The following is a 19,868-nucleotide window of genomic DNA, read 5'->3' as shown; positions in this document are numbered from 1 at the left end:
TAGTCCCTTTTATCCTAAACCGTTATCAAAATTGACGTTTTACACTATATATGTAAATGAAAACAAGTTTTTTACACAAATAGTCCTCTCTTGATTGACTGAAGGTAAAGTTGGTGTACGGTACTACTGTCTGTGTAGGACAAATATTTTTTTCTTTTACTATGAATTATTTCCTGTTTTCGGATAATCATGATTACTTTTTTTTACAAAAAAGTAGTCTGCAAAGGGAATGCTTTCTGAGCACAAATGAAGAAATAAAATCATTAATATCTGATGTAGGGGAATCCCAGACCATTGTGCTAGCATATCGGGTGTTCTTCCATGAAGACACTCTGACTTTTTAGTTCCGAAGGTGATATGACGGAGGTAAGAAGTACGAAAATGAGGCTGTGAAATGCTTAGAATTCTCATAACCGTTTGGATTTCTGTGTCGGATATTTAAAGTACCAACTACCAACAGGCCATTAGAAACGTGAGTACCGTGAAAATGATGTTTGTTGTTCTCAGTGCACTCAAGAGTATTTGTGGTATTCGTCATTACTCATTTATCTTACGTCCCAACTAAATCGCACTCACATTACGTATGGTTTATTAGTGAACACGGCTCTGTAGCGTTTTCATTTTTCTTCAATATATAACATAAAATTGTGGAGAGGTGTTTGACATCGCTACTGAATGCGCAGTGTGTGCTGTGCATATCATTTTTGAATGATATTTATGCGTATACCTTGGACGGGCAACAGCATCCACGGAGGTTATATGTTAAATAATTGTATACGAACTGGAATGTATCAACGTGAGGGTTTATAGTTTTGGTTTTTATTGATGTACAAATGCGAAATGTTAGTTTTTTGCGTTTTAATTTTAACATTCCAGCATGGTGCGAGTATCTTGCGAACATGTTAGGTATCACACGGCGTATTTGCAGTTACCGGGCCCAGGATATGATTGTATTTTTATGCACGGCAATTCAACGACTTGTCAAGTGTTCATCATGTGAACCGTAATAGAAAATATCACTGCACAGGAGCCTCGTAACAATTTTGTAATCTGGGATACATTAAGATGTCTAGCTATTTCTTACTATAATACGTTGCCTTTACAGTTCCCATAGTTTTGGCAAAAAGAGGAAAACACATTCACATAAATAAAACACTAGTTGAATACAACACCGTGGTGATGTATTAAAGGTTTTGTGTCGTATGACATATTAGTATGAGGTTACCTGCAGTACCTACCACACACTGCATTAAATGTACTAATGATAATTCTTGGGAAACATTATGAAGTAACTAATGTGCTGTTAAGCTGTTCCAGTAATATTAGAAATAACATGACAGTCAAAATAGTATGTAAATGTAAAAACAGTAAGTCTATATAATCATACCTGCAACTTCAAACCAGAAAGATAGGCTAGTTAATTTCGTATTCTCTTACTCTTCTGTGCAGATAAACGCGTACAAGTCACTTAAGGATAAAGTTGCAAAGCTCAAGAACGCCAAAAAAGAAAACGTTTCTAGCAGCTCCTCAGTTTCATAATTGTTGACACTTCAAATCCACATCGTGTGTGGACAGTTATAGCCATTACATGTTATTTTAATTGGATGTATTCACCATTGTGATGTCATTTTCAGTATTTGCTCAGTTATGCTGTGATTATAATTTCTTCCTTTAGTAAACAGTTGTGTCTGTTTATTAGCTTTAACAAAATAGCTCCACATTTCTATTTTATAAAGTGGCTTAATATAATAAATATATTTCTTTTTTAACTTCTTGTGACTCTGCTGATTTTTATGAATGCTGCTTGAATATGAGGTTTCCATGTGTCTGGAAACATTGTAATTCCAATTTGACAGTTCATATTTTTCCATTTCGTGGTATTATGTCAAAATTTTTTCAAGCAACCAGTAGTGTGTGTAGTCCTTGTGAGTTTCATCTGTTGTCACAGTTGAGTTCTCTCCCGTACAGTAATGCACAGCGAGGTGGTATATGTTAGTTAATTGGAAGTGACATGCAGGGATTGTAGCAAAATCTGTTTAGATTGGGATGGGGAACAGATTATCAAAGAGACTTCTTGATTGTGTGTGTAAACCTAGTTTCCAAAACTTAGGTAGTGTGATCAGTTTTACGGAGCTATTAAAGGAAACTGCCAAGTGATAAGGCTTTGAGTGTTGTGTTATTGGGAATAATATTATGTGATTGTAAGGCTTATCAAAATCAGTTTAGTGGATACAAACCAGAATAGGTACCTAAAGGATTGAATGATTTGGAGTGTATTATATTCAGCTCGAATTGCTGAAAGACTCATTTCTGTAAGTTTATATTTGTATGGATGTTTAAATCTATCTTTGACACTTCTGTACTGGCAGAAGGAACATTGGTTCAGTCCAAAGCACTAGTCTGTTTAAATACACAGCTCTTTCAGCAACCTAGTAAACTTCATGAGTTTACACAAAGACTGTGTAAGAAATTGTTTTATTCTTTGAAATGTTTCAGTTATAGATTTCAGTCATATGTCCTGTTTTCAATATGTCATTCCTTGCGGGTAGTGGCTTGGAGCATGTTGTTTACGTGACCAATGTAAGCCTAATGGAGATGACAAGCCATTAAAGGGTACAGTATCTTGGATTGTGCTGTATACTAGACTTTTTTGATTTTGAATTTTATTTTTACCGATTGCAGTAAGAGACTGAACAGTAGGGTAACCCAAAAATTAGACTTGGTTTGATGTGATAGCTTTTTCGAGAGTTGATGAAGCCAACAAATGCATCACCACAAACTTTTTTTGCATTATTGTACATTCAATAGTTAGGATTACATTCCTGAATAAAACCACTATTTTGTTACTGTGTTCGGATATTTCCAAGTTTTTTGTGTTTCTTGTGTACACATTCCTGATCTAAAAACACCTATTTCTGTGAATTTGATTTGATTTTTTATTTGGTCCTGTTGATTACAGGTTGTACAAAGGGTGTACTAGTAATATAGGAAATGTCAGGAGAAATAATACAAAATTATGTGAGCATTTTATATATCATACAAATACTTATTTTCTATGAACAATTTATTGTGGATAATATTACAACCTGTATTTTACTGGTGTAAGTTCAAGTGAATGCTTAAGATAGCAGAATGAATGGAAATACGCATTTTTATCCCAGTGCCACAAATAAATAATGAAATTTACATTTTGTGATTATGATTTAAGTTAAAATACAAAATTCTTATCTTCATCGCATAAGTAGGTTTAAATGAATCCTTAATAGAGTAGAATAAATTTCAGAACACATTTTAACTTATGATATGAATAAATTTACATTTCATCACTATAATTTGTGTTAGACATACACAATTTTGTCTTCATGATGTGAGTTAAAATTTATTTCCTCTATTTTTATTCAAAAGGATGCCTTATTACTCTCGGAATTCATTCATTTTATGATAAGTTTGTTCTCTGAAGGATATTTTTAGTTTCCTTTTGAATACCTGCATGTTATCAATTTCCATTTTTATACTGATGGGAAGCTTGCTATATACTTTTATCCCTGACTCAGTTACTCCACTACGGACTTTTGTAAAAGTTACAGAGCCTGGACTTTTGTCAAAGTTACAGAGCCTTGGTGGAAATTTTTCCCCTGTCTTGTGTTGTGCTTGTGTATGAAACAGTTTTTCTGGAATAATTTCTTGTTACCCGTTACAAACATCAGTCAGTGTATATATTGATTTGCAACAGTAAATATCATGAGAGTCTTAAAGAGACCTCTGCAGGATGTTCAAGAGACTCAACATATGCACCTCACTGCTTGTTTTTGTAGTTAGAAGGCTCTTTTGAACGCCTGTAGTATTTCCCCATAAAATAATACCACAGAAGAGCACAGAATTGCAGATATGCAAAATATTACAAAAGCAATATTTCTCTGTTAGCAAGTTGAGAAATAGCTCTCAGGGCAAAACACACTGTGCTAAGTTTTTGACCAGCTGATGCTGTGTCCATCATAACTGCTTGTTCTTCTGGACGCCTAGCAATTTTTTATTTACTGTGTGAAACTGTATAATGTTTACTTAGTTAGTGACTGTAGGGCAGTATCCTGCAATGTGGAGTTGGAACCCTTGATCAGAATACTTTTATAATCTGCAAACATTACTATTTTTGCTCTGTCATTAATTGTAACTGATAAATCAGTAATGCAGATCAGGAAAATCAGTGGCCCAAGGATCAAGCCCTGGGGGACTCTGCATTTTACATTTTCCCCGTCTGAGCTTTGCCTCCATTAAGATAACTTTTTCTTCCTGTTATGTAGATAAGATTATGGGAACATCAAAGATTTGTCTTTGATAAACATAGTGTGGAAGCTTTTTTAGCAGTGTGTTATGATCGGCACAGTTGAAAGCGTTAGCAAGGTCACAATAGATCCGCATTGAACAACTTCTGACATTTGATTCTCCTAGAGTTTCATCTGTTAGGCTAAATATAGCCTTCTCTGTGGAGAATTCCATACGAAAGCCGAACTGTGTAGATGTCAGTTAGCCTTTTTGTGTCATATGGCCTAAATCCTATCATAAACTACTCTCTCAAACACCTTTGAGACACTGGCAGCAAGGAGCTGGGCCAATAATTGGATGTACATTCCTTGCCTCACTTTTGTAGATAGGCATCACTGTTGTATGTTTCAGTCTGTCTGGAAATGCACCAGTTTTCATTGACTGGTTACATAAACAGCATAACTTGTGACTGATTAAGACTGCATATGATTTTAAAATCTTAGTTGACATTCCATCATATCCAGAATATCCAGAACTTTTAAATAATTTTATGATTTGTTTCAATATCTTTAGGAATTGTGCTTTTGAAAAGAAGTGCTTCATTTGTTGTGGTTTGCATGTGATTTAGTACGTCTTCTGTGGGAGACTGTTTGTTATGATTTCCTGGTCAAGAGGACTGTGGAGTCCCTGCTTGTTCAGATTATGTTCCTATTTGTCACACTTTTTATAATGTTCCATATGGTTTTTACTTCTATTTTTTCTGCATAATGGGTTTGTTTGGAGATCGTATTAGTTTGTAGGATTTTGCTAATGTTTTCATGTTGGTGACATCAACTGTCTCCAGTAATTGGTCTATATAGCATGACATTGTATTGTTAGCTGATAGTGAAGTAAACACAAATGAACTTGAGCACTAATGTTCAAGGTAATGGGAAAGTAGTTTAGGGTTATAATCCTCATTATTTGTAATAGACATAATCATTTTATTGCCATAGAATGCTAATTTTATATCTGCTATATCATAGGCTACTCCGTTTTTTCATTACAACTGCTGTAATTGTAGTCACTTAACCTCATAGTTTTTCCCATAGAGATAACACATTAAATAAAGCTGGCTGGATTAGTATTTTTTCATGGCTTTTCTATTTACTGCTGGTTGCTATTAACTTGTTTCTTATTAAAACTGCAGCTGTAATGCTGGGAACAGAGTTGAACCCCTGCAGGTGGGGGGGGGGGGGGGGGAGGACTATAAATATCATTTAAAGGCATCTATTGTGTTAATTTTTCACAGGAAGCATAGCTGTGTACATACTTGCTAAAGTTTGTGATCACTTTGCTGAGGATAAAATGTTCTGTACCTTTCACCCAAGTTTGTAGTAAAGTTGGTTCATTGTGGATACTTCATTAAGCAGTGCAAATAAAGTTCAATTTCTTATTGCGATATGCTTTTTTCTAGTGACTCCGAATTTTAAATTAAGTAACTTCAAGTAACACTAAGTAACCAATTCTTTGGATTTATACAGTTGAAAGTTACAGTCACTAATGTTATTGTGGAAATTGGCTGTTTTCCAAGATCTTGCAATTAATCTATGTAATTGATGTTTGAAGATAGTAGGTGGCCTGTCTTAAACAAGTATCCTGAAAGACTGTTAAATGTATATGTTTCCTGATACAAGTATGCTTATGAAGGATTGAAATACCCTTATCACATCCACGTGTGGTAAAGTTTTTACACCTCAGTATAACATTTCATGCCACTTCAGCTCTCTGTTGCATCAGAACACTGATACTTCAGCTCAGACAGTTACTCAGCAAAGTGTTAAGAAGAGCAATATATTGGGGAAAGATGTGAGCGTTAGGCAGTGGAGAGCTTCAGATACAGGTCAGAAACTCTCCACGACTTTATTTCTTAGATCCTAATGGATATTGTGTATGATGCCATCCTCTGACCTTTATTGAATTTTTGGGTGTGCGTCTGTATCACTTTGATGAGTGTGATTAATGCAATAGTGTTGCATTTTTGGGGTGAGCCGAAAATTGCAATTCCACCCATGTGGTTTGGCCTGTGACATAACAGTGTTTGATTTGTGACGTCATGGTTGCATGTTGGTGTCATGAAGCTTCCGATTCCACCTGTCTGCTTTGACCCATGACATAAGTGTTTTGTGGTTTGTGAGCTCATTACGGCGTGGAGTTTGAGTTGGTTGTGTTTGTATATGTCGTCTTGTTGTTTTTTATGGTGCCCTCTGGTGGTGGTGGTGGTGGTGGTGGTGTGTGTGTGTGTGTGTGTTTTGTGGGGTGGAGTCAACCTAGATTTATGTGATTGTGACATTGATTAATAAGTATGTTTTTTAATTATTTGTCTGTTTTCTATTGTAGTATGTGTGTTTATAGCTGTTTGTGTACATTGAAATTGGTGATGATGCAAGTTTTCATGAATTTCATGGTTTTTCTTGTATGGTAATTTTGCGAGATGGCGATTGGGTAAATCAATATCACGGATATTGATTTACCATTGTTTGTTAGGTTTTGTTATTTGGCATTAGTTACGCGAGTGATTTTTGGTTTGTTGTACTGTGCACTTTGTTTTAGATAGATAGGGTAAATAAAGGGTTTGGATAACAGATCTGACAATTTCATTTTTGTTTTAGCTGCTATGTGGGTCAACCAAAATTTGTGGTGTCAGGTTTAGGTATCGAGGGCTCCCTTTGAACTATATAAGCCAAGTACAAAGTCACCCTGCATGGACCATGGACTCTGCCATTGGTGGGGAGGCTTACGTGCTCAGCAATACAGGTAGCCACACTGTAGGTGCAACCACAATGGATGGGTAACTGTTCAGGAGCCAGAAAAATGCAAACATGTGGTTCCTGAGGAGGGGCAGCTGCCTTTTCAGTAGTTGCAGGGGCAACAGGCTCGATGATTGATGATCTGGCTTTGTGACATCGACCAAAATGGTCTTGCTGTGCTGGTACTGGTACTGTGAATGGCTGAAAGCAACGGGAAACTACAGCCATAATTTTTTACAAGGGCATGGCATGCAGCTCTACTGTATGGTTAAATGACGATAGCCTCTTTTTGGGTAAAATATTCCAGGAGTTCAGATCTCCAGGTGGGCACTACTCAGGAGGACATCATTATCAGGAGAAACATAACTGACATTCTACAGATCACAACATGGTATCTCAGCTCCCTTAATCGGACGGGTATGTTAGAAAATTGAAAAGGGAAATGAATAGGTTAAAGTTAGATATAGTGGGAATTAGTGAAACTCTGTGGCAGGAGGAATAGGACTTCTGGTCAGGTGAATACATTGTTATAAATCAAAATCAAATGTAGGTAATTCAGGCGTAGGTTTAATAGTGTGTGTGTGTGTGTGTGTGTGTGTGTGTGTGTGTGTGTGTGTGTGTGTGTGTGTGTGTCCCCGTCCGTGTCCGTCCAAGCTACTATGAAGAGCACAGTGAACACATTATTGTAGCCAAGACAGACATGAAGCCCACACCCACTGCACTAGTAAAAGTGAATATGCCAACTAGCACTGTAGATGAGGAGGAAATTGAGGAAGTATGTGATGAGATAAAAGAAATTATTCAGATAGTTAAGGGGGCCAAAAATTTAATTGGTTATGGGGATTGGATTTCGATAGTAGGAAAAGGAAGTGAAGGAAAAGTAGTGGGTGAATATGGACTCAGAGAAAGGAATGAAAGAGGAAGACACCTGGTAGAATTTTGCAGAAATTTAATCGTAGCTAACATTTGTTTAAGAATCATGAGAGAAGGTTGTGATATTAAATTTAATTGATGAAAAGAGAAAATATAAAAATGTAATAAATGAAGCGGGCGAAAGGGAATACAAGCATCTAAGAAATGAGATCGACAGGAAGTGCAAAACGGCTAAACGGGAATGTCTAGAGGACAAATGTAAGGATGTAGAAGCATGTATCATTAGAGATAAGATAGATCCAGCCTACAGGAAAATTAAAGAGACCTTTGGAGAAAAGAGTACTACGTGTATGAACACCAAGAGCTCAGATGGAAAACCAGTCCAAAGCAAAGAAGGGAAAGAAGAAAGGTGGAAGGAGTATTTAGAGGGTCTATACAAGGAAGAAGTGCTTGAGGGAACTTTTATGGAAATGGAAGAGGACATAAGAGGAAGATGAGATGGGAGCTATAATACTGCATGAAAAATTTGACAAAGCACTGAAAGACTTTAAGTCGAAACAAGGTCTCGGGTGTAGACAACATTCCATTAGAGCTACTCATAGCTTTGGGAGAGCCAGCCATGACAAAACTCTTGCATCTTGGTGAGCAAGATGTACGAGATGGGCGAAATAACCCCAGACTTCAAGAAGAATATAATAATCCCAATTCTAAATAAAGCAGGTGCTGACAGGTGTGAAAATTAGCGAACTATGAGTTTAATAAGTCACAGTTGCAAAATACTATACGAATCCTTTTCAACAGAATGGAAAAACTGGTAGAAGCTAACCTCAGGGAAGATCTGTTTGGATTCAAGAGGAATATAGGACCATGTGAGGCAATACTGACCCTAAGACTTATCATAGAAGATAGGTTAAGGAAAGACAAACCTACAATTGTAGACTTAGAGAGAAATCTTTTGACGGTGTTGAGTGGAATACTGAATTCTGAAGGTGGCAGGGCCAAAATACAGGGAGCGAAAGGCTGTTTACAATTTGTACTGAAACCAGACGGCAGTTATGAGAGTCGAGGGGCACAGAAGGGAAACAGTGGTTAAAAGGTAATGATACAGGGGGTTGTAGCCTATCTTCAATGTTATTCAATCTGTATGTTGAGCAAGCATTAAAGGAAACAAAAGGAAAATTTGAAGTAGGAATTAAAAGTCCAGGGAGAAGAAATAAAAACTTTGAGGTTCGCTGATGACATTGTAATTCTGTCAGAGACAGCAGTCGACTTGGAAGAGCAGTTGAATGGAGTGGACGGTATCTTGAAAGGAGGATATAAGACGAATATCAGAAAAGCAAAATGAGGATAATGAAATGTAGTCTAATTAAATCGGTTGATACTAAGGGAATTAGATTAGGGAATAAGACATTTATAGTAGTAAATGAATTTTGTTATTTGGGAAGCAAAATAACTGATAATGATTGAATGGGAAGGGGGGATATAAAATGTAGACTGGCAATGGCAAGAAAAGCATTTCTGAAGAAGAGAAATTTGTTAACATCAAGTATTGATTTAAGTGTCCGAAAGTCCATTCTGAAATTATGTGTATGGAGTGTAGCCATGTATGGAAGTAAAACATGGACGATAAACAGTTTAGACAAGAAGAAAATAGGAGCTTTTGAAATGTGGTGCTACAGAAGAATGCTGAACATTAGATGGGTAAATCACGTAACTAATGACCAGGTGCGGAATAGAATTTGGGAGAACAGAAATTTGTGGTACAACCTGACTAAAAGAAGGGATTGGTTGGTAGGACACATTTTGAGACATCAAGGGGTCATCAGTTTAGTACTGGAGACTAGAGTGTGTGTGTGTGTGTGGGGGGGGGGGGGGGGTGGAATTGCAGAAGGAGACCAAAGCAGATTCAGAGGGATGTAGGTTGCAGTAGTTACTCGGAGATGAAGGGCCTTGCACAGGATAGAGTAGCATGGAGAGCTGCATCAAACCAGTCTTTGGACTGAAGACCACAACAACAAGCAAAGTAAACTTTGCAGTGCCAACGGATTTAGTTTTTGCATTTTTTTCATTGTCTTGAATGTGCTTGATTTTTGGGCTAATATTTGTTTTGGAATGGTGCTATATATTTTGTTTGCTCCTGCCCAAAGACCCCTACTTGCAGCAGTTGTCCAGATGATTTCATTTTATTGCTGAAGTTAAATATTTTGCCCAATCTGTATGTTTGATAGGGGATGTAATGAGTAGTGTCATGGTTACCATATTGCATGTGCTTGAAATTGAGGTGTCGATCATCTTGGTGGTGTCACAGAACAAAGCAAATGGGTGGATTCACAACTTTCGGTAGCCTCAATTTTTGCTGTGCATAACATGTGTTGTAGGAATGACAATTGGAAAACCTTATGCTGATAGTACACAATACCTCTCAAATAGCAGCAAATGAGCTGCTGACCAACTTGTCTGCATTTGATGGGTGGAACAATCATCATCAAGTGTTGCATGCCTTCACATCATGAGGTGCTTTGAGGGGGTGTTTACCATGGAGATTGGTGCGTAGTCTCACGATCAGTAATAGTATGTTCTCATATCTCCTCCCTTGCCACTCAGCAGTATGATATGGATCTGCAGCTTTTGCTGTGTTTCTTTGCTGATACTACTGGAAATTAGGTATTGTGCATTAGGTATAAACCAAATGAGGTAGTGGATTAGTCAACCCATTCACTTAATAATATTTTTTTCCCTTAGTCAACCCTACATTTCCCATTTAAATTTACAAAAATGGTTCAAATGGCTCTGAGCACTATGGGACTTAACATCTGAGGTCATCAGTCCCCTAGAAATCAGAACTACTTAAACCTAACTAACCTAAGGACATCGCACTCATCCATGCCCGAGGCAGGATTCGAACCTGCGCAGACTGAAGCACCTACAACCGCTCGGCCACACCGGCCGGCAAATTTACGAAACTCAGCGTATTGTGTCTTGTACAGTTTTCCCAAAATTATATAATTTTTGATAGGAATTCTTTAAAAATCTTAACTTACTATTTATTAAAGTGATGAGGAGTGAAAGTTGTACTGTTTCAGAAATATTTGTTGGTGTGTTATACCCGAAAACAATCAGTTGTGTGCAATGCCACTAGACATTTCTCACACTCGTACTGTGTGTCACTTTTACTTCTTCCTTGCTGTGCATGCTACACAATTTTTGGAGGATGTTTTCTTGATGAGATTTGGGAGTTGGGGGGGGGATGAACCTATCAAAATGTGTCTAATTTGCTGCTTGCTTTCTAATGGGAAATTCTAGATTGGGACCATCCATGACTAAGGTAGTCTAGTGGAGTGACCTGCTCTGTTATGTCCTCACCATGGGAATTCTAAACTGATTGAAACAAGACTTTTCCCTGTCACTTTGTTTAGTAGGATATATGAATTGAAAATCCCAATGTCTGTAAAGTAAAAGAAAATTTTCATATATCCTTTGGTGTATCATATCCTGAGAAGGGAAGATGCCATATGCTGGTCCTGTCTGTCAACTTTATTCATTGAATTGTGTAATTGCTTGGGGCTTCTGGACTGGGGTTTTATTTTTCCTATCAGTTTTCCTGTTGCAGTCACGTCGACATCTGTGTGGATAGTGGCTAGAATATTTACTTCTTTTTTTATCGATCCACTTCAGAGCCGTGAGCTTGTGTGAAGATAACACAAGAGTCTCTCCTTCTCTTAGTTTAGATTTTTGAAACTCATCTGACATATTTTGCCTTGTGGATCTAACTGTCCCTACAGCATTTGTGCACCTTTCAGCGAGCCTGTCCTACCCTTAAACATGCCTTTATATTTTTATTTGTCTGTATTACTCTAGTGCACTATATCTTTTCATCATCTGGTGTTAAGGTGTGTACAACCAAATCCGGTTGGATATGCGGGATTTTTATTTCTCTCAAAGAAATTTGTGTTATTTTACAGTAGGGAAAACGAGTGTTTGTTTATAGCAAAGTTTTTTGAAAGTAGTCACTTTTGTGTCTTTACTATCACATTATTCAGGAATTCTTTAGTATTAGACCAGTTTTACTTTATTTATCGAAACTATGGATCCGTGCCGCAAGAATATTAATTGTTTACTTCAGTCTGATGTGGCATATGTGCCATCACTTTTAGCATGCTGTGTTTGGAAGAAAGACACCTTATGTGTGACAACCAAGAACAACAGTTTTGGTCCTATTAATTATTTGGACTTGCTGCTCTTGCATTGGCTGTGTTTTGCAAAAGTTTGGTCAGTTTGTGTGTTGCTAATGATGATGAGGAGGTCCCCTACTCCAAGGAGCGTAGGGGACGATGTGGGAGACCCGCACCGCTGTACTAGGCAAGATTCTAGTGGAGGTGGTTTGCCGGTGCCTCCCTCCAACCGTAATGGGCATGAATGGTGATGAAGACAACACAACACCCAGTCATCTTGAGGCAGGAAAAATCCCTGACACCGCCAGGAATCGCAGGAAACGAGAACGCCACTGTAAGACCGTGAGCTGCGGAATGTGTATCACTAATAAATGACAAATCTGCCTTAAATCTTGACTCAGAGTCAACATCTACTAAATCAATACTCTGACAGCTTGGGAGTTGCAGTCAGACTTTATTACGCATTGACTATACGTCTTCCAAGAGATTAGCATGTGCCTTTATGTTATACTGACATTCAGTCCTGATCCTACATTCAGCCAATTACAACAAAATTCCGTTCAGAAAGATTCAGTGTATATTGACATTATTGCTATATAATTATTAATTTAATTCTAGAAAATGTAGACAAAGAACACAAGAAGTAAACCAGGCTATAATAAAACTGCTAAACAACACAATAAATCAGCTTGCACACAGATGGTGGTGGTAATAAGTGGTAGCAAAGAGGGCTTGCAGTTCATGTCAGTTTCTTACAGAAATATTGCAAGGAAAACAGGTGTAAAAATTAATGAAGAGAAAACACTACATGGTCATGAGCAAAGCACCCAATGAATAGTACCCCATTGACAGTAGATGAAGTAGCCCTTAAAAGAATAGACATACTTAAATATTTGGGAAGCATCTTTAGCGAGCAGAATATAATGGAGTTTGAGATTAAGGCAAAGATTGCAGCACCAAACAGAGTGTATTTTGGATTATGGGATATGGTGTGCAATAAAGCAATTTTGAGAAGTTTTAAAATCAGACTGTGCCAGTGTATAACTCTCCTGGTACTCTGTAAGGCTCTGAGACATTTATGTTAAGGAAAACAGATGAACAAAAACTGCTAGTCCTCAAGAAAGAGATATGAAAGAAATGTCTGAAGGATGAAGGAAAAAAGATTGATGTGGGCGGGTCACCTAATTAGAATGGAAGAGGAAAGGCTACCACAAGTAGCATTCTTTGTATCTGTGGAAGGTAGAAGGGGCTGAGGAAGTTGATGGGCAAGATGGAAGGATGATATCAAGAGGGATACAGAGACAGTGGGTGTGAGAAAAGGAGACTGGGCCACAAAAGCCCATTGGTGGAGGAATGTATAGAATGCATTTGGTCTCTCAGGCCAAAGCGACAGTGCACAGTGCTACAGTTCTGGTCTTGTCACCGCATGAAAGAGAATACCTCAGGCAAATAAATAGAACAACCAAAACAGCATGTGCACTGTAAGAGAACTTCGTAAATAATAAAAATAATTCTAACCCTCAAAATGACATTTTTACTCAACTTTACCAAAATAAAAATTGTACACTTGTTAGTTTATACAGCAAGCCAGTATAGGATTTTCCTGTTAATTAAATGATTTTCCCCCCAGCCAAATAAAATAACAGAAGGTCATGTATAGGTCTGCTGCTATGCAAAACACTGTTTTTCATATAGACCCAAACATCTACCAGTACATTCGTGCCATCAACAGTGGGTTTTCTTTATTCAAATCTGTGAAATGTGATTGTGTTTTAAGTGGTGACTAATCTACAAATATTAAGCCTAAAAATAGTTTTTCTTTGTTTTTGTCATTACCTTAATTTTACGTAATGGGTTTATGCCGATCTCTCTGTACATTTTCAGCTACTGATAACTTGTCATCTGCAACTATAAGATGCTTTTATATACACACACACACACACACACACACACACACACACACACACACAGGGGAGAGAGGGGGGGGGAGGTGAGAGGGGTAAACAAAGTTGGAAATTGGCGCCAACTCTTTTGAGAACAAGTGAATGCCAGCTGGGATTGGACGCACAATAACAATATATATGCAAGTTGTTTCTCCCCAAAGTGAAAAGTGTTATTTACAAATGAAGTTCTGCAAATTATCGAGATATCGGTGTGCTTCTCAGTAACACGTGGGAAGGCAGATGGAAAAAGGATTTGCCAAAGCTAAACATAAGTAATCACAAATACAGGCACGAAATATTTTCAGACCACAAAATTGCGTTTAGATATAAAGTGAAGTATTAACTCGTTAATGAAATTCACATCAACATCATTTAGTTGCAGATGAAAAGCACCTGATAATGCAACTAGGGTCCTACATAATCATGTAATGTAAAATGATAACAACAAACAAAACTGTCCTTAGGCTTAATTTTTGTAAATTAGTTATCATGTGGAATGTGTTCACATTCGCGTATTTGAATGAAGAATACTCACTGACAACAGCACAAAGGTGATGAAACATGTTTGGATCTATATGAAGAAACAATATTTTGCATAACATGAGGATGTGATATCCAATATTTAAAAAAAATCTATATAGCATTGAGCACAGTGTGTTTATTTTACTGTTATTTTTTTTTTGTTTTTTTTGTTTTTTTTTTTTTTATTTTTTTTTTTATATCGTTCCTAGTCTGTGGATATAAGTAACAAAATTACAGGCAGTATCCATTACAAGTTCAAGAGTTTGATTTGCCTTTACCTATATGAATTACACATGATTATGAAATCTGTATCGTATGAAACACATTAATGGAAATCCTTTGCTGTGCTGCATACTGATATTACAAGAACTTGTCACCATTAAAAATATACGGCAATGGCCCCTAAACATTATGATGCTAGAAGAAAAGAGAGTAAGCTACCAGACATTTTATGAATTAGTAGCATCTACTGGAAAACTAAGGGAGCTTTCAAGGAATGTTTATATGTTGTTAGGAGTCTGGAAGAAGAAGAAAAGAATAAAGAACAAAATACACCCATGCATGTTTGTTTCTTTCACAAACTTGTAAGTGCTATTATACATTGTTGAAGTTACTGACTTAAATTACACTGTTGTTATTGTTAAGGCGGAGTGAGAACTACTGTATATCTTCACTGTATAATACATCATCATATTTTTGGTGTTTATTGTGTGATACATATGTCTAGAAATAGGACGTAAATATGTTAGGATTAAGAGAGACCACTCACCGAAAAGCAACACGCTGTCCACCAGGATGAATGGCCGCTGCCAAACTGTTGTTGAGAACCAAATTAACCACCCAGTGGCAGCTGACCACAACACACTCAGTTTACGGGTCATGTACGACACTGCTTCATAACACGAGCCATCTGGATCCTTCCCTCCACCACCAACTTCTTTGAACTACACAAATGGTAGTTATCCTTACAAAACCTGCCAGGAAGTCTCATATGAGTGCACACTCCACTGCAGAGTGAAAATTTCATTCAGGAAACATCCCCCAGGCTGTGGCTAAGTTATGTACCAGCAATATCCTTTCTTCCAGGGTTGCTAGTCTTGCAAGTTTTGCAGGAGACCTTCTGTGAAGTTTGGACGGTAGGAGATGAGGTACTGGCGGAAGTAAAGCTGTGAGGACGGGTCATGAGATGTGCTTGGGTAGCTTAGTTAGTAGAGCACTTGCTCGCAAAAGGCAAAGGTCACGAGATCGAGTCTTGGCCAGGCACACAATTTTAATTTGCCAGGATATTTTGTAACAGCATAAATTTGTAAGTATAACGTAAATATGCCTTGGCTTGTCATATACATAAAAATGGAATGCATACTCAGTAAGTTGGTTCTTAGTTTTCAATTCTGAAGCATGTATTTTTGCATGGTGGCCAAATTTATGTATTCAAAGTGTGATATCTCCTGAATCAATTAACCTTTGGTGAAAGTGATTACCCCACAATGGTCATGGGTGGGGACAGTGTATCTGTGATAAAACAGATTTGAAATCCTGTACCCAGTGTAAAAGTTGTTAAATTTGTGTACACCTATGATAGTCCCCCTCTATATTTGTAATAACAAGATAATGAAGGGTGACTGTAGCGTGTTATGTGGTTGCACTAACAAGCTTTCTTTCATATTCCGTAGACAAAGGTTTGAATATGTAATAAATAATGTGTGTGTGTGTGTGTGTGTGTGTGTGTGTGTGTGTGTGTGTGTGTGTTTTACGAGAGGAAGGGAGAAATAAATTGGGGGGAGGGGGGGTGTAAACTGGAAAGGAACATGAATGCAAAGGCCATTGGAAAGAAATGTCATGTTTTGGAGATTAAATGATTGACTCATTTTCTTTTATTTTTGTATTTTTTTGACCCAAGTATTTTTGTGACTCAAATACTAGAGCATTTCACAATGCCATTACTGGTTCCAACCAGAAGTAGTCATCTTCAGACAGTCAATAGATAAAGACACTACAATCAATCATTTTATAACCTATAAATTCTGCCAAGTAATTGTCTATGTAATAGTAAAAAGAGAATGAAGTCATACTTAGAGATGCTTACTGAAGTGGAGTCTATTGCATTGTCAAAAATATTAAAGCCTTGAGACTGCTTGCAGCATGTCACTTTAAGTATAGTTTTAGTCTTTTGAATCATTACCTGATAATTGCTTGGCAGATTTTATAGGTTACACAGTAATTGTTTGGATCTTTTAAATCAGCAGCCTTAAGATGACCACTGGCTGTTCGAAACTGGTACCAACATCGTGATAGTGTCAAAATATCAGTTTATATAATAAATGTGTGGTTTGTCCTTGCATAAATCTGCAGCCCACCATGGGATTATATGCATGAAGGTGGTTTCAGTTTGGAACTGCAGGAGTTGGGTTCGAAAATATAGGTGTTAAAAGAACGCATCACACCAATGAATTTCTTATGGAAAGTCGTTGAAGCAGCTGGAAATCAAGTGCTGAAGTGCCCAAGGCTGGTCAGAATTTTACAGACTCCTCTAGGTAGCTTGAGAATGTTGTAGAATGTTCCATGATGTTTAAGAATGTTCTCAAATGTTGCGTTATCTTGTTGTGGTGGAGATAATTTCCATCTCAAAATAGCATGTATAAGGTGATGGTGAAACTGTGTGTCGGTATACTCTTGAAAATCATTTGGATTAGATCAAGGAAAAGGGAAAATGATAGAAATTAAAATAAATTTAAATGAAAGTAAATTGCTAAGTTATTGAATAGTGTATTAATTGTATTCTTAGAATGTTACGTAGTATTAACATTTAACAAGATGCCAAAATGTAAAAGGAGAAGGAAGTCTTACCAGTGATGATGTGAGAAGAAAGTAGCAGAAAGAACAGCAAAGAAATGAAACAGAAGAGGAGTGAAAAGCACATGTAGCTACACAACAGAAGAGAATAAATAGTGAAGAGGATAGAGCGAGACATTCAGCAAGCAGACACAGAGATGCTCCTGAAGAAATAAGATTATGTAATAAGAAAGTAGACTTACTATCCGTGAAGTTCATGAAAGACAATAATCGCAAGTGCAGGAAGTGTAAAGCAGAAGAAGTAAAGATTACATGTTTGGTAGGTGAAACATTTCATTGTGGTCACACTAAAAAGTACACGAAACACATTGTCATTGGCAAAATGGATGAAGTGTGTGAGTTCTGGGGTGCCAAGAAATTCAGCAGAGAAACTCCAGATATGTGTTACATGAGTGGAAAAATTTGATTAGGACCATCACCAGAATTGTTTCACTACATAGCAAAAAGGATAAAGTGTGCTAGTTCTGTAGCACCAAGAAATTATAGAGAGAAACTCCAGGAATATGTTGCGTGAGTGGAGAAAGTTGATTAGGGCTATTGGAAATGCCTTTACCAGAATTGTTTCATTACATAACTGAAGAAACTCTGGTATCAAGACATTTTCTAGAAAATACGAGAGCATACAATGTGTGCTTTAGATGGCATCATTCGATGTTACTTCCCTGAGCATTCAAAGGTATTTTTGACAGTGAAATACTTAAATTTTATCATTTTTTTGTATGTTCATTTTTACAATGTTCTCAAGTTATCTGGAATTTTCTCAGAAAACAAATGAAAATAAAATCAAAGCCAAGTGGGTCTTTTTCAGCTTGTATAGAAATAAAAGGAGTTTAGAGCTGCACCAAACCAGTCTGCAAGTTGATGACCTGAACAATTACGTTGGATGTTGTAACTTCTTAATGGTCTGCAAAAGTGTCATTGTCAGTAATTAGTAAATCTTTATAGCCATTTTATTGAAGTAATGGCATTTTGTCAATGAAACATTGATAACACTGAGTGGCTTTCAAAACATTTTTGGAAGCTGAAATGATAACACTGCCAAAATAGTGGCTTTCAAAATAGTTTTGGAATCAGAAGTAACTTTCTTTTTATTACGGTGCAGATTATTGCCAAGTTAAGATTCTGTACAAGGAATTCAGTATTTACCTCTTGAGCACTGAACTGTTCCATTTTTTCCCCCACTAATTAGAAGAGTAGGAGACTTCTTCACTACATTTGTTGGAGACTGTCCATTCACATAGTAATGATCTCAGAAAAATATTGAGAGAATAGTTCACTATTGCCTTATACTGCTTAGACTATATGATGCGTCTTACTCCCAGCAGTGATGCAGTAGATAAACTTTTCTCCCCCAATACATGCCCATAACAGTTGCCACAGTAACTTGTTAAAATTAACTTTTGTGAATTTTGGTAACCATGCAATGTTTGCTTCTCTGTCAACATTCATCTACATCTATACTCCTCAAGCAATTGTGCAGTGCATGTTGGAGGATAAATTGCATCAATATTGGCAATTTTCTTTCCTATTCCATTTGCCTATTGAGCCAGAGAAAAATGGCTGTCTAAATGGCTCTGTACACACCCAAATTTCTCTTATCCCTTTCTAGTTATCCCTGTGCAAGATAAGCACAGTCATCTTTGAATACAGGTTTTCTAAATGTACCCAACAGGGTTTTTGAGAATTAAGTCATCTTTCTTTCAAGCATAGGTGATACACTTTTGTATGGGCTGTGACGACCTTTTGTGACCCTAGCCATGTGTCTGAAATAATACAGTGTCTGTTTTCATGCCTACTTGATAAGGGTTCCAACATTGGAACAATATTTTATAATTTATCGCACTTGTGTCTTGCATGCGATTTCCTTTAAAGATGCGCTACACTTCCCCAGAACCTTTCCAACAAATGTAAAGTCTCCCATTTGACTTACCTAAAACTGATGCTATGTGATCATCCCATATCATTTTGCTTCAGATGTTCACCATTTATCTTGTAATCAGATACTATCCAACTCTTTTTTTCTTATAGGCATTATCTTACATTTATCTAAATTTAAGGTGAGCTGGCATTACTTACACCAACTGGAAGTGTCGACCTTCCAACAACAATACCTTCCTGTATATGACTGAATCATCAGTTCCTATAGTGCTGCTGATCCTATCTGAGCAGCCGTTCTTTTATATTGAAAACATTAAAGGTCCAATTACACTTCCTTAGGGCAAACTCAATATTACCTTTATTTATGTTAAACATTCGTCATACGTATAATGTACTGTACTGGTTTCTATCTGTCAAGTATTTGTGGAATGTCTCGTAACATACAATTTCAAATCACAGACTTAATGTACTGGAGACTAGTCAAAACCAAAAAATTGGTTTACAATTTTTCTTATAATATCATAAATATAATATACTGTACTGAATATGTAATTAATATGCAATTAATATATATA

The 19,868-nt window shown here is 36.9% G+C and overlaps 1 protein-coding gene across 1 annotated transcript in view; it reads left to right on the top strand.

The window, feature by feature from the left end:
- The first annotated feature begins 331 nt into the window (after nucleotides 1–331).
- The window catches only part of LOC124595650 (NFX1-type zinc finger-containing protein 1-like), a 279,353-nt gene continuing 259,816 nt past the window's right edge, over nucleotides 332–19,868 (top strand). Inside the window, exon 1 of the mRNA XM_047134490.1 lies at nucleotides 332–472. The gene's annotated coding sequence lies outside the window, so the exon portion shown is untranslated. The remainder of the gene's footprint in view (nucleotides 473–19,868) is intronic.

This window comes from Schistocerca americana, chromosome 2, assembly GCF_021461395.2.
Source record: "Schistocerca americana isolate TAMUIC-IGC-003095 chromosome 2, iqSchAmer2.1, whole genome shotgun sequence".
Taxonomy (NCBI): Eukaryota; Metazoa; Arthropoda; class Insecta; order Orthoptera; family Acrididae; genus Schistocerca; species Schistocerca americana.
This window is presented reverse-complemented; position numbering and strand designations above follow the sequence as displayed.